The following is a 13,155-nucleotide window of genomic DNA, read 5'->3' as shown; positions in this document are numbered from 1 at the left end:
TTCTCTGGGTCCGTAGATGGACCTGGTACAGCCTCCTTGAGCGTTGAGGTCATGGCGGAGGTCGTACTCGTAGGTGGGCCACACTTGATCTTTGCCTTAACAGTGAGGTGGGGCAGCTGGGTGTTCGGCCTCGTTAGCTTCTCTGTCCCGCCCTCTAGGGGGGCAGTCCGGCTGTTCGGTGCTTGTGTAAGTCAGACGTGTTGGCTCTAAGGCCTCATCGCTGAACTGCAGCAGTAGTCTTCCTCTGTACTAGTTCATCCTCAGCCCCTCGCGAGGCTAATCCACCCCAAAGCAAGAGTAGGGTCTTACACCGCAAGGTGGCCCGAACCTGGGTAAACTACCGTGTCCCTTTCCTTTCTTGTTCATCGAGCTAGGCCGTGGGGTAGACAAATTGATTGGATGGAGAGGTTGAGTTCTTCACACACGCCCCAGGGTTCGAACCTTTCTTGGGTCTGCGGAGCCCCGAATCCGACATTTGGCGCGCCAGGTAGGAGTGTGTCGAAGCCTCTCTTTCGTCGGTCGTTTCGCCACCGTTCTGCCGCTCTCATGGCCGACGCTCGTCGAGTTCGTGCTGAGCGCCGGGCAGCCCGCACCTCCCGCGTTGCTCAGACAACGCCTGCGGGCGACGGCGCCCCTCGCCGCTCCCCGTCACCCATGGCGAACGCTGCCACCGGCCCCGCGGTCCATGAGTAGCAGGACTCGTCGCTGCCGCCTTCCATGCGGCGCGATGGTCGCACCGCCACTCCATCGCTGACTCCAGCCACTGCTTCATCTTCCCATGCTCGCCACGGGGCGGCGAATGCGCAGGCTGCGTTGCTCATGGCACGCGAGCATCCGCGCTATCGTCCGGCCGATGACCTCTATGAGGACTGGCTGGACCGCATCGCCGAGCTCGCAGCATCGCTGGAGAGGCTCCTGCACCGTCTCGCTCGGTGCCTCCCCCGCTGCCTCAGGCAGGTGACGTGGCCCATGATGCGGCTCCTCCTCCTCTCCGGCGCGATGTCGTCCCCGAGCCAAGGCGTGAGTCCCCCCAACACTACGCACCGCGCAGGGCGCCGGCGCGCGACGAAGAAAGCTGATAGGTGGTGCAGCGGCCTCAAGGAGTGGTGTGTGCGCTCCCAGCACCGCCACATTAAGACCGTGTGGCACCCAAAGTGGCGGTAGGCAGGCGCCAAGACCAGGCTCCCCCTCCGCGCCGGGCTCCCGTGAGCGCGACAGGTTGTTGACCGTTCGCTCCGGAGCTGCGCCGCATCGTCTGGCTCGACAAGTTCAAGCCAGATCTGCCTCCATGCTATGACGGCACCCCTGACCCTGCTGACTTCCTCCAGCTTTACGAGCTGAGCATCGAGGTGGCGAACGGCAACGAGATGGTCATGGCGAACTGGTTTCCCATGGCTCTCAAGGATGGTGCACGCTCGTGGCTCCTGAACCTCCCAGTGGGATCGATCTCCTACTGGAATGAGCTGCGTGAGCGCTTCATCGCCAACTTCCAGGGCACTCGCGACCGCGCCCCTGATGCAAGCGACCTGCGACGCATCAAGCAGCAGCCAGGAGAGACCTTGCACAAATACGTCCAACGCTTCACCAACGTTCGCCTCAAGATCCCTAATGTGTCGGATGAGGCCATCATTTCAGCATTCATTGATGGCGTCCGAGATGTCAAGATGAAGCAAGAACTCGCGATGCATGAGGAAATGTGCTCGGCTCTGGAGATGTTCAACATGGCAACCAGGTGCGCGAGGGCAGAGGAAGGTCGCCTCTCCCTCCTTGACCTCCTGGAGGCTGACCCTGAAGACAAGAAGGCCAAGGCCAAGGACATGTGGTGCAAGGGCCCAGCTGTGCTTGCGGCCGAGCCCGAGATGAAGCGCAGCTGCGACCACCCCGAGTCCTCCAAGGGCAGCCACCCATTTTGCATTTTCCACAATGTCCACAGCCACAACACCAATGACTGCCAAGAGCTCAGGGCCATCCAAGACGGGCACCTTGGCCGCCGCCCTGAGTGCAACGACCGCGACTACGGCCGTGGAGGAGGCCGTTGTGGAGGCCGCTAGGACAACCGCGACCCCCGCCAGGGTTGGCGTGATCAGCCTCGTGAGGACCGCCGACAGGGCCAGCCTCGCGATGGCCCCTGGAGGGACCAGCTTCATGAGGATCATCCTCAGGGCAACGCCAGCCTTCCTCTGTTGCCGTCGCCGCCGAGGAGGAACGATGACCACCACCAGGATGATGGGGCCGGGGGCTTCCAACAGCTTTGTGCTATTGCATGTATCATGGGTGGCGCTCAGGCCCCCCGCCTCCCATCGTGTCTTGAAGCAGTTCGCTCGTGAGGTGAACGCGGACCTCCCCAAGCTCGAGGCATCGCGTCCCCTCAGTTGGTCTAATTACACCATCACCTTCGACTCTACGGATTAGCTCAAGTGTGCGGCCACCGCCGGCGCGCTCCCAATGCTCTGCTCGCCGACCATTAGCAACGTCCTCGTTACCAAGACACTCATCGACGGAGGTGCGGGACTGAATGTCCTCTCTGTTGAGACAATCGAGAGGCTCCAGGTGCCCTACGACCAGCTCCTCCCCACCAAGCCCTTCTCAGGGGTGACCGACGGCTCCATCGCCCCCCCTGGGGTACATTCGCCTCCCCGTCACCTTCGGCAAGCGCGACAACTACCGCACCAAGCTCATCGACTTCGACGTTGCCCACATTCGCCTCCTATACAACGCCATCCTCGAGTACTCGGCCCTCGCCAAATTCATGGCGGTGACTCACCACGGCTACAACGTCCTCAAGATGCCAGGAAGCCGAGGCATCATCATGATCGCCTGCGATGAGAAAGATGTGGTGTGCTCCCTCGAGCGCGTCTACCAGGCCGCAGCGATCGAGAACACAGATGACGAGGGCGACATCCACCCTCTTGAGGTCATCCCCAAGAAGAAGAAGCAGCTACTCCTCAGAGGACCTCAGTGGGGTGTCTGATGATCATGCCTCAGGACCTGCGCCCACTGCTGGGGCGCCCTTCCCTCTCACATAGGAAGGCGCGCCTAGCACCCCTCTCAACTTAGGCTCAGGGGCTCTCCTCTGGAGGGCCTCTGACCTGGTTGGCGTCATGACGGAGGCATTCGGGCACCATGTGGAGGCATGCTTCAATGCGCGCTTCCACGAGCAGGGCGCGAGGCACCAGGCGCTCAGGAGTTCATCACCAAGGCGATTGGAGAGCTTCAGGAGGCGTGAGCCATGCGTGGCGAGCGCCGCCCCGCATCACCTAGTGCAGCTGCCGCCCCTAATATGGGTGGCGAGCTACACGTCTGATTCAACATCCTGGGGCTCAACGGGGCTGCTTTGCAGGAGCTCTTCTGGTCGTCCCGTGTTGGCCGGTGCAGAGGCCGCCCACAGAGCACGTTTGCATGCCTTTCGGTCTGCCGAACGTAGCTGCCGCGCACCAAGCCACATGCAGGGCATCCTGGAGGATCACGAGGCCAGGCGCCAGGCGATCTTCATGACGAAGGTGTCGACCCCTCGCGAGCCTCTCGGACCTCCGGAGCCTCACGAGACCCAGGAGCCAGACGACTCGTGAGGAGCGACTTCTGCAGCGCGCATCTTCAGCTGCCCCAACACTTCTTCAGCGACGGTGCCAGGTGACTTGTTTGTTTGTTCAATTGAGGGCGCCCCTCGGGCTACATTATCCTCAAGCTATATAGCTCCATCCCTACAGCATTTATCATCTTGCGCATATATCAGAACCGGCCTTACCCTCTCATGAATTGCTTCGTGTTACCACCTGCATGTCCGGTGCTTCGCCACCATGAATATCATGCGCCCTCACAAACCAGCCCGCGACCGCCTCATGATTAAGGACTGGCATGACGTCTATGCTCGGGTCCGTCCCTGCAGTGTCGCTAAACCCAAGTGGCTGAGCTATGTCTTGCGGGCCAGCCCCCATGTACATCACCTCCCATGGCCCTTCGTGCCTTCTTCTCGCATGAGTTAATCGTGAGTGGATGAGTTAGCGCGCATGACCCGATGCCTCACTGCTACCTCTTGAGCATGCGTTGGTCTTCCCTTGAAGAGGAAAGGGTGATGCAGAAAAAGTAGCGTAAGTATTTCCCTCAGTTTTTTAGAACCAAGGTATCAATCCAGTAGGAGGCCACACGCAAGTCCCTCGTACCTACACAAACAAATAAGAACCTTGCAACCAACGCGATAAAGGGGTTGTCAATCCCTTCACGGCCACTTGCAAAAGTGAGATCTGATAGAGATGATAAGATAATATTTTTGGTATTTTTATGATAAAGATTGAAAGTAAAGATTGCAAAATAAAATAGATTGGTAACTTATATGATGGAAAATAGACCCGGGGGCCATAGGTTTCACTAGTGGCTTGTCTCAAGATAGCATAAGTATTACGGTGGGTGAACAAATTACTATCGAGCAATTTATAGAAAAGTGCATAGTTATGAGAATATCTAGGCATGATCATGTATATAGGCATCACGTCCGCGACAAGTAGACTGAAACGATTCTGCATCTACTAATATTACTCCACACATCGACCGCTATCCAGCATGCATCTAGAGTATTAAGTTCATAAGAACAAAGTAACGCATTAGGCAAGATGACATGATGTAGAGGGATAAACTCAAGCAATATGATATAAACCCCATATTTTTATCCTCGATGGCAACAATACAATACGTGTCGTTTCCCCTACTATCACTGGAATCGAGCAACGCAAGATTGAACCCAAAGCTAAGCACTTCTCCCATTGCAAGAAAGATCAATCTAGTAGGCCAAACCAAACTGATAATTTGAAGAGACTTGCAAAGATAACAAATCATACATAAAAGAATTCAGAGGAGATTCAAATATTGTTCATAGATAATCTTGATCATAAACCCACAATTCATCGGATCTCGACAAACACACCGCAAAAAGAGTTACATCGAAAAGATCTCCAAGAAGATCGAGGAGAACTTTGTATTGAGATCCAAAGAGAGAGAAGAAGCCATCTAGCTAATAACTATGCAACCGAAGGTCTGAGGTAAACTACTCACACATCATCGGAGAGGCTATGGTGTTGATGTAGAAACCCTCCGTGATCGATTCCCCCTCCGGCGGAGCGCCAGTAAAGGCCCCAAGATGGGATCTCACGGGTACAGAAGGTTGCGGCGGTGGAAATAGGGTTTCGTGGTGCTCCTGGATGGTTCCGGGGTATATGGATATATATAGGAGGAAGAAGTAGGTCGGTGGAGCTGCGAGGGGCCCACGAGGGTGGGGGGTGCGCCCAGGGGGGCAGGCGCGCCTCCCTACCTCGTGGCCTCCTCGCTTGTTTCTTGGCGTCCACTCCAAGTCCTCTGGATCACGTTTGTTCCAATAATCACTCTCTCGAAGGTTTCATTCCGTTTGGATTCCGTTTGATATTCCTTTTCTGCGAAACACTGAAATAGGCAAAAAACAACAATTTGCATTGGGCCTTGGGTTAGTAGGTTAGTCCCAAAAATAATATAAAAGTGTATACTAAAGCCCATTAAACATCCAAAACAGATAATATAATAGCATGGAACAATCAAAAACTATAGATACGTTGGAGACGTATCAAGCATCCCCAAGCTTAATTCCTGCTCGTCCTCGAGTAGGTAAATGATAAAAACGGAATTTTTGATGTGGAATGCTACCTAACATAATTTTCTAAGTAATTATATTTATTGTGGCATGAATGTTCAGATCTGAAAGATTCAAGATAAAAGTTTAATATTGACATAAAAATAATAATACTTCAAGCATACTAACTAGGGAATCATGTCTTCTCAAAATAACATGGCCAAAGAAAGTTCATCCCTACAAAATCATATAGTTTGGTCATGCTCCATTTTCGTCACACAAGAATGCTCTCATCATGCACAACCCCGATGACAAGCCAAGCAATTGTTTCATACTTTAGTAATCCCAAACTTTTTTCAACTTTCACGCAATACATGAGCGTGAGCCGTGGATATAGCACTATGGGTGGAATAGAATATAATGATGGGGGTTATGTGGAGAAAAAAAGGAGAAAGTCTCACATTGACGTGGCTAATCAACGGGCTAGGGAGACGCCCATCAATTGATGTCAATGCAAGGAGTAGGGATTGCCATGCAACAGATGCACTAGAGCTATAAATGTATGAAAGCTCAATAAAAGAAACTAAGTGGGTGTGCATCAAACTTGCTTGGTCATGAAGACCTAGGGCATTTGAGGAAGCCCATTGTTGGAATATACAAGCCAAGTTCTATAACGAAAAATTCCCACTAGTATCATGAAGACCTAGGGCATTTGAGCAAGCCCATTGTTGGAATATACAAGCCAAGTTCTATAACGAAAAATTCCCACTAGTATATGAAAGTGACAAAACAAGAGACTCTCTATCATAAAGATCATGGTGCTACTTTGAAGCACAAGTGTGGAAAAAGGATAGTAGCATTGTCCCTTTTTATTTCTTTTTATTTCTTTTTTTGGGCCTTTCCTTTTTTATATTTGGCCTTTCTCTTTTTTATTTGGGACAATGCTCTATTAATGATGATCATCACACTTCAATTAATTTACAACTCAATGATTACAACTCAATACTAGAACAAAATATGACTCTATATGAATGCCTCCGGCGGTGTACCGGGATGGGCAATGAATCAAGAGTGACATGTATGAAATAATATGCATGGTGGCTTTGGCACAAATACGATGTCAACTACATGATCATGCAAGGCAATATGACAATGATGAAGCGCGTCATAATAAATGGAACGGTGGAAAATTGCATGGCAATATATCTCAGAATGGCTATGGAAATGCCATAATAGGTAGGTATGGTGGTTGTTTTGAGGAAGATATAAGGAGGTTTACATGTGAAAGTGCGTATCGTATCACGGGGTTTGGATGCACCGGCAACGTTTGCACCAACTCTCAAGGTGAGAAAGGGCAATGCACGGTACCGAAGAGGCTAGCAATGATGGAAGGGTGAGAGTGCGTATAATGCATGGACTCAAAATTAGTCATGAAGAACTCACATACTTATTGCAAAAATCTACGAGTCATCAAAAACCAAGCACTACGCGCATGCTCCTAGGGGGATAGATTGGTAGGAAAAGACCATCGCTCGTCCCCGACCACCACTCATAAGGATGACAATCAAAGAACACCTCATGTTTCAAATTTGTTACACAACGTTGTGGCACCCCGGCTCAGAGAAAACCGGAATGCCCCGTATTCCAGCCCAGAGATCGAGGAGAAGTCTTCTGGGCACTGCTTAGCATAGAACAAACCAGCTTTCTATTATTACACGAATATGATTAAAAGGTCTCCGATATTACAATGAATAACATCGGCACGGCGACACTACACCATCCTCAGTTGCTCTATGCAAGCAGTAGAACAACTCGAAGCAGCGGAACAACGACAACGGTGGTGAACTCCACTCCGCAGGGACTCTGGCTGGAACGCTTATCCTAGCTTGCGAACACAGGAACAACACCAAACAAGCAAGCAATCCAGGCACGACCTGCAAACTGGCATGACACGCCAGGCAAGTACATTGAATGTACTTGCAAGCTCACAATTAACCAGAAGCATTCAAGACAAACAACAGCATGGCAATTACAGGTTAAGCAGGAATTATCACGAGCTCATTAGAAATAACAGGGCATCAACGATATGAACATGATACAACTGGAACAATATGAGCATGGCATGAGCATATAAATCTGACGACACTAGCATGCAACATGATGACACTTTATGCACTATTTTATTCTGCACGGGTTACTTCGTAACCATCACATGCATCACTTACCATCCTCGGACATCATACGATCATCTCAGGATAAATCAAGCTTGGTATAAACAATATCGTAGTAATCATTAAATGACCACAAGGAGCTTGATCTTTACCCATGATTCTCGCACAATATCACGAATATCCAACAACTCGGTATCCTCGATACCACGGTGATCATTCCGGTGAACACAACCATGACCAACACCTGGTCTCAAACGGTGATCTTTATGGCGATCACAACCAACTTATCTCATCATCGAACCGGGGTTGTCATTAATCAAGTTATTATTAATACTGTTGACTCACGGTGGGACCGACACGAACTGGGCCCTTATCCGCGGGCGCGGCTATCGATAGATTTAATATACACTCTGTAGAGGTTACTACACTGTACCCACACTACGGAACCCATGGCCTCGCATCCCATTCGGGTGGACCAACGGCGTTCCGACAAAACCGATCTACTGCCATGACATTGTCCCAGCCACTCCGACTCACTCCCCATTGGGCTAGTCCTGGGTGGCCCCGTGTCTACCAAAGACACAACGACCACCGTCATGGTCCGTCCCAAACAGGGACGAAAGCGCTTATCATCCAACCTACGGGCACATAAGGTTTTGTCCTCCTACCTGATCAGGGTAAGCACGCCCATAACCTTCCCTAGTTGGAGGCACCGGCGAGAGGCATGACAATAGACCCAGTTAGAACCTCCCCATAAGGTAAGCGTGGTTGCACTGTTCAGTTTCGATATGGTGGCACCATGACTCAGCCAACAGTTGTTCAAGTTCAATTTAATCCGGTTAAACTTGAATGCAATATGCTAAGCCATGATAAAATAACATGATGCGTATACAAAGCATGAGAATGATATCAACATAAGCACGGGATGCAACATAACTATCCACCATATCAACTATGAATAATCTCCAACTGAACATGTCATAATGACGAGCATAAATATTACAAGTGCAACACTACTCATAGCATAACATGACCACTAGCATCAACCATAAATATCATGCAAGAACATAACAACAATGCAAGCATTTAACCAACGGGGTGCAATGAAATATGTATAACAACGGTACTCAGGACAGACGGCAGTTATGCACCGAAGACCATCACCAACGTCAACAGGTACTACTAGCAAGCATAAGCATATGAAAGGAATACTAGCAACTAGCAGGGCATGCTAACCAGGTGCATAACAACATAGCAAGAAGGTAAGCACTAACCTAGAAGCATTACCGAAACAACGATAACCATATTTTAAACAAGCAAACATTTAATAAATATTCAAGTTGAAAACCATGGCTACTGCATGACTATCATGCAAGTGGGTATTGTGGCTTGCCTGGGGGTGAAGAAGGCACGGGAAGAAATGCGGTGAAGCCGCGAAAAGATTTGCTAGAAACAGTTCTCTCTCGGAGGGGCTGTTTACGTGCAAGGGCAAAAAGGTCATTTTCACAGTGTCAAACCATAGTGAAAATGAAACCAACAGAATGGGCTCGACGAGACGAAGAAGTGGGCTTTGGAATCACCTCATTCGGTGTTACGATTGAAAAGTTGTGAGGAGTTGAAGATCAGGGACCTATTGGTGAAACTTTTTCAGCAAACAGGACCCTGGTGGAAAAACTGAACGTGCCTTCAGGCCGAATACGTTTTCTGAAAAGGGAAACGTATTTTCAGCCGCAGAAGAAGAGAATACGCTTTCCTGAAGGGAAAACGCGTTTTGGATAAAAGAGGAAGGAAATACGCTTTCACATAGCGAAAACGCATTCCAAGAAAACGTTTCCACTTATCCGAGTGGATAAGGTGCTGGCTCACTTACGGATGGGGTCCGATGGAGAGGGGGGGCCCGCCTGGCCAGCTGGCAAGGCGTCGTCTTCCTCCCTCTGTTCGCTCACGCGAGGAATAGAGGAGGAACGAGGCCAGGCAGGGGCGCTCAGGCGAGGGGGCCGGCCGGCTCTGGCCATCTCAGGCCGAGCTGAGGCCACCAGCGGGTGAGGGAGGCCATGGCGCACCCGTTCAGAGGGTAAGGCGACACCGGGGAGGACTGGAGAGGAGGGGAGGTCGCGGGGACGGGAGGCGCCAGGAGCTTCGGGAGACGGGGTTCTCCGGTGGTGTGGGCACTCTGGCGACGAACGGAGGAGATGGGGAGGCTGGCGGAGGTGTGGGGAGTGCCGTTGTGGGGACGGGAGAGGGGGAGGAGCTCCGGATGGACTCGGTCGGGGTGGTGGCCGAGAGCAACGGCAACGGCCAAGCACCGGGAGGCGCGGCCAGAGGGCTTTCCGGCGAGGGGAAAAGGGTTGGGGCGAGCCGCGGGGATGAGGGGAAACTAGTGGACAACTCTGGAGGAGAGGAGAGGGGCTAGGTTCGCTGGAACCAAGGAGGAACCGAGGCGGCCATGGCGATCTCCGGCAAAAAGAAGAGGGGGTCGAGGGCTCCGGTGGACTAGAGAGGCGAGGGAGGAGTGAATGAGCTGCGGGAGGGGTCGAGGGTCCTATATATAGGCCCAGGGAAGGCCCTGGAGCATCGCTAGCAAGCTCGAGCAGTGCTCTAATGGAGGTCAGAGGCTGGGCATGGCACGGGCACTGCTCTTAGCGGTGCTTTGATGGCGAACCACGACGAAGCAGCGATGCAGGGCAATGCAGTCGAGCACGGGCGAGCTCTAGGACACGAATGGAGGTCGAGACGAGGAGGGAGGAGACGAGAACAGTGGCCGGAACAAGCCAGAGCACGCGTTCAGCCATGACGCAAGCGTGATCACCACGCGCACTGGCGCAAGCGGCGCTCTTTGGCATGGCCGACCATGTCCAGTAGATGTACCTTGGTGTCCTTAGTCCAACTGAAGAAATAAATCAGTCCAGGGGCAAAGAAGAGATTTGCACTTAGCTCCAAAAGTAAATCAGTAAGAAGGTGTTTGTAACTTGCTGTGGTTAAACCAGCTAGGTAACGTGGTAACTAGTTTGTCTAGCGATGATCACACACTAAGGTGATTTTGATCACCAAAAATCAGACTAAGAGGAGGAGTTTAGATGGTGGTTCTAGTAGAAAGTGCAATACAGGCCAGAATTGGGGATTTGGATGATGCACTCACATACTTGATCTCTGTGAGCTGAAGTTTGGCAGAGAGGGGTTATATGATGATATGAAGCTGCTGTAAAGATTTCATGCCATTTGGAAATACCAAAGTGGCACTTGCTTCACAAAGCTTCATTCTGGACAGAAACTTGCAAAAATTCTAGAGTAATAATGGCTTGATGAACCATGCCCAAAATGGGTGGAGGTAAGTTATATGGATAATAGAAGGCCTAGAAAAATTGCAGCCATATTGGAGCAAGATAAAATATACTTGCTTCACAAACTGAAATTTTGGACAGAATCAAAGAATTGAAGATGAGCTCACATGGAGGCATGAAATGAGCTCTACTTTGGTGGAGGGCTATGATATGATGACATGAGGGATCATGCAAAATGGCAACTCATTTGGATATGCCTAGATTGCACCTCCTTCACAAAGCTTCTTCCTGTATAGAAACTTTGGAAAATCATAATTAAATAATTACTAGGCAAATGAGGTTGCATTTTGGCATGTGGCAATGATATTGTCAGGACCCCAATTCTAAGTCACACCGATCTAGCCTGTAACACCTCATATCACATTGCGGCCTCACGCACGGTACTCCCACGGGTGTCGCCTTACCATGGCCCGGGACCGTTTGCGCCTTTTGGCTCACGTATATGACAATGTCGCTAGCATCCATATGACAGAGAACCTGGGCCGACATGGCTAGTCGTGAACCCAAAGCGGCACTAACGTATGGGGACAGGCATACTTGAATCAACATCGAACGTGTCGGTCAGCAGCGTGTGAATCCGGGCTGTAGCACTGGGCTAACAGGACTCCGGGAACCCGGGCTGTAGCAGGCTAGGCAGGACTCCGGATGTCACCGCGTGACATTTCCCCGAAGGGACAGACACAGGAACGATATGAATCACATGCCGGCCAGTCAAAGTGTCCAGAGCAGTAGTGCTGGGCTAGCAGGACTCCGGTGAACCGGGCTGTAGCGGACTACTATGGCTCAAGGTGGCACTAGACTACATTTCCCCATAAGAGAGGCTGCCAAGGATAAACAACTAGATTGTCGGATCCCACACATACCAAGCATTTCAATCATACACACAATATGCTCGATATGTGCAAATACAACATGGCATCACAACAAAACTCTACAACTCAAAGTACTTTATTTAAAGGGCTCCAGAGAGCCTTACATAACTTGTTCATACAGATAGGGGTCACATGACCCGACACTCAAGTCATACAATCATACAAACACATGCGGAAGCAACTTGTCTGGGTACAGACACTAGAAAAAAGAAGGCTTGACGAAGCCTGTCTATCTATGTAGGCCCTTCACAAGCCTAGATCACCACCTAGGTGGCAAGTCACTCGTCGTCGTCGAGTTCTACATAAAACCCATCAGAAGGGGCGGTGTTGTCGTCTGAAAACAGTAATTGAAGCAACATGAGTACAAAGGTACTCAGCAAGTCTTACAACAGATCCTACTATACATGTTCATTCTCAAGAAGGTAGTGGAGTTATTGCGGCAAGCCAGCTTTGACTCTTGGCTAAGCTATCCTACGAGACACCACTTGTGAAATAGTTTTCGCACACGAGTCCACTAATCACCATCTCAATACTCCACCATGGATCCTCCCTCGTCATCCCACGAGAGAGCCATCCGCGGTACTCACACTTATCTTGAGGCTTTTAATAGTATCCATTTACTTGTCTATGAACTGCATAAGCGACCAAGTAGTCCTTTACCGCGGACGCGGCTATTCGAATAGTTTCATACCCTGCAGGGGTGTACGTCGTCACACACGCTCTCACCACTTATCGTCGCTGCACGACGTGTACTCGGCAACCTTCAAGCGGAAGCCCAACGTGGGTGTCGGCCACAGCCTACCTAAACACTCAAGTCTCTAGTCCAGGTTTATCGCCTATTTAGGTTCCATCCGCAGGGAGTCCGGCCGAGGTTTCCACATACGGCCCCAAACGATGTGTGCAGGGTTCCCGGACACCAAACGGGTGACTCGGTACACCGTGCCATGAGCCTACCGCATCACAGCCCACCCCTTGGTCAGCGCTGTCCACGGCCTCCAGCTTACTACAAACACCAGAAACTACGTGCAACTCCTGGACAGAGGACAAGGGTGATTAAGAAGCCGAGGGGGTCCATTGGTTTCGGGCCCAATGCGTGGTAGTAGCTGAATCTTAAATCACGCATACAGATCTCAGTTCTTAGGGACGGTCTCAATGAAACAACCCACCATGTACTCCTA

This window comes from Aegilops tauschii, chromosome 2, assembly GCF_002575655.3.
Source record: "Aegilops tauschii subsp. strangulata cultivar AL8/78 chromosome 2, Aet v6.0, whole genome shotgun sequence".
Taxonomy (NCBI): Eukaryota; Viridiplantae; Streptophyta; class Magnoliopsida; order Poales; family Poaceae; genus Aegilops; species Aegilops tauschii.
This window is presented reverse-complemented; position numbering follows the sequence as displayed.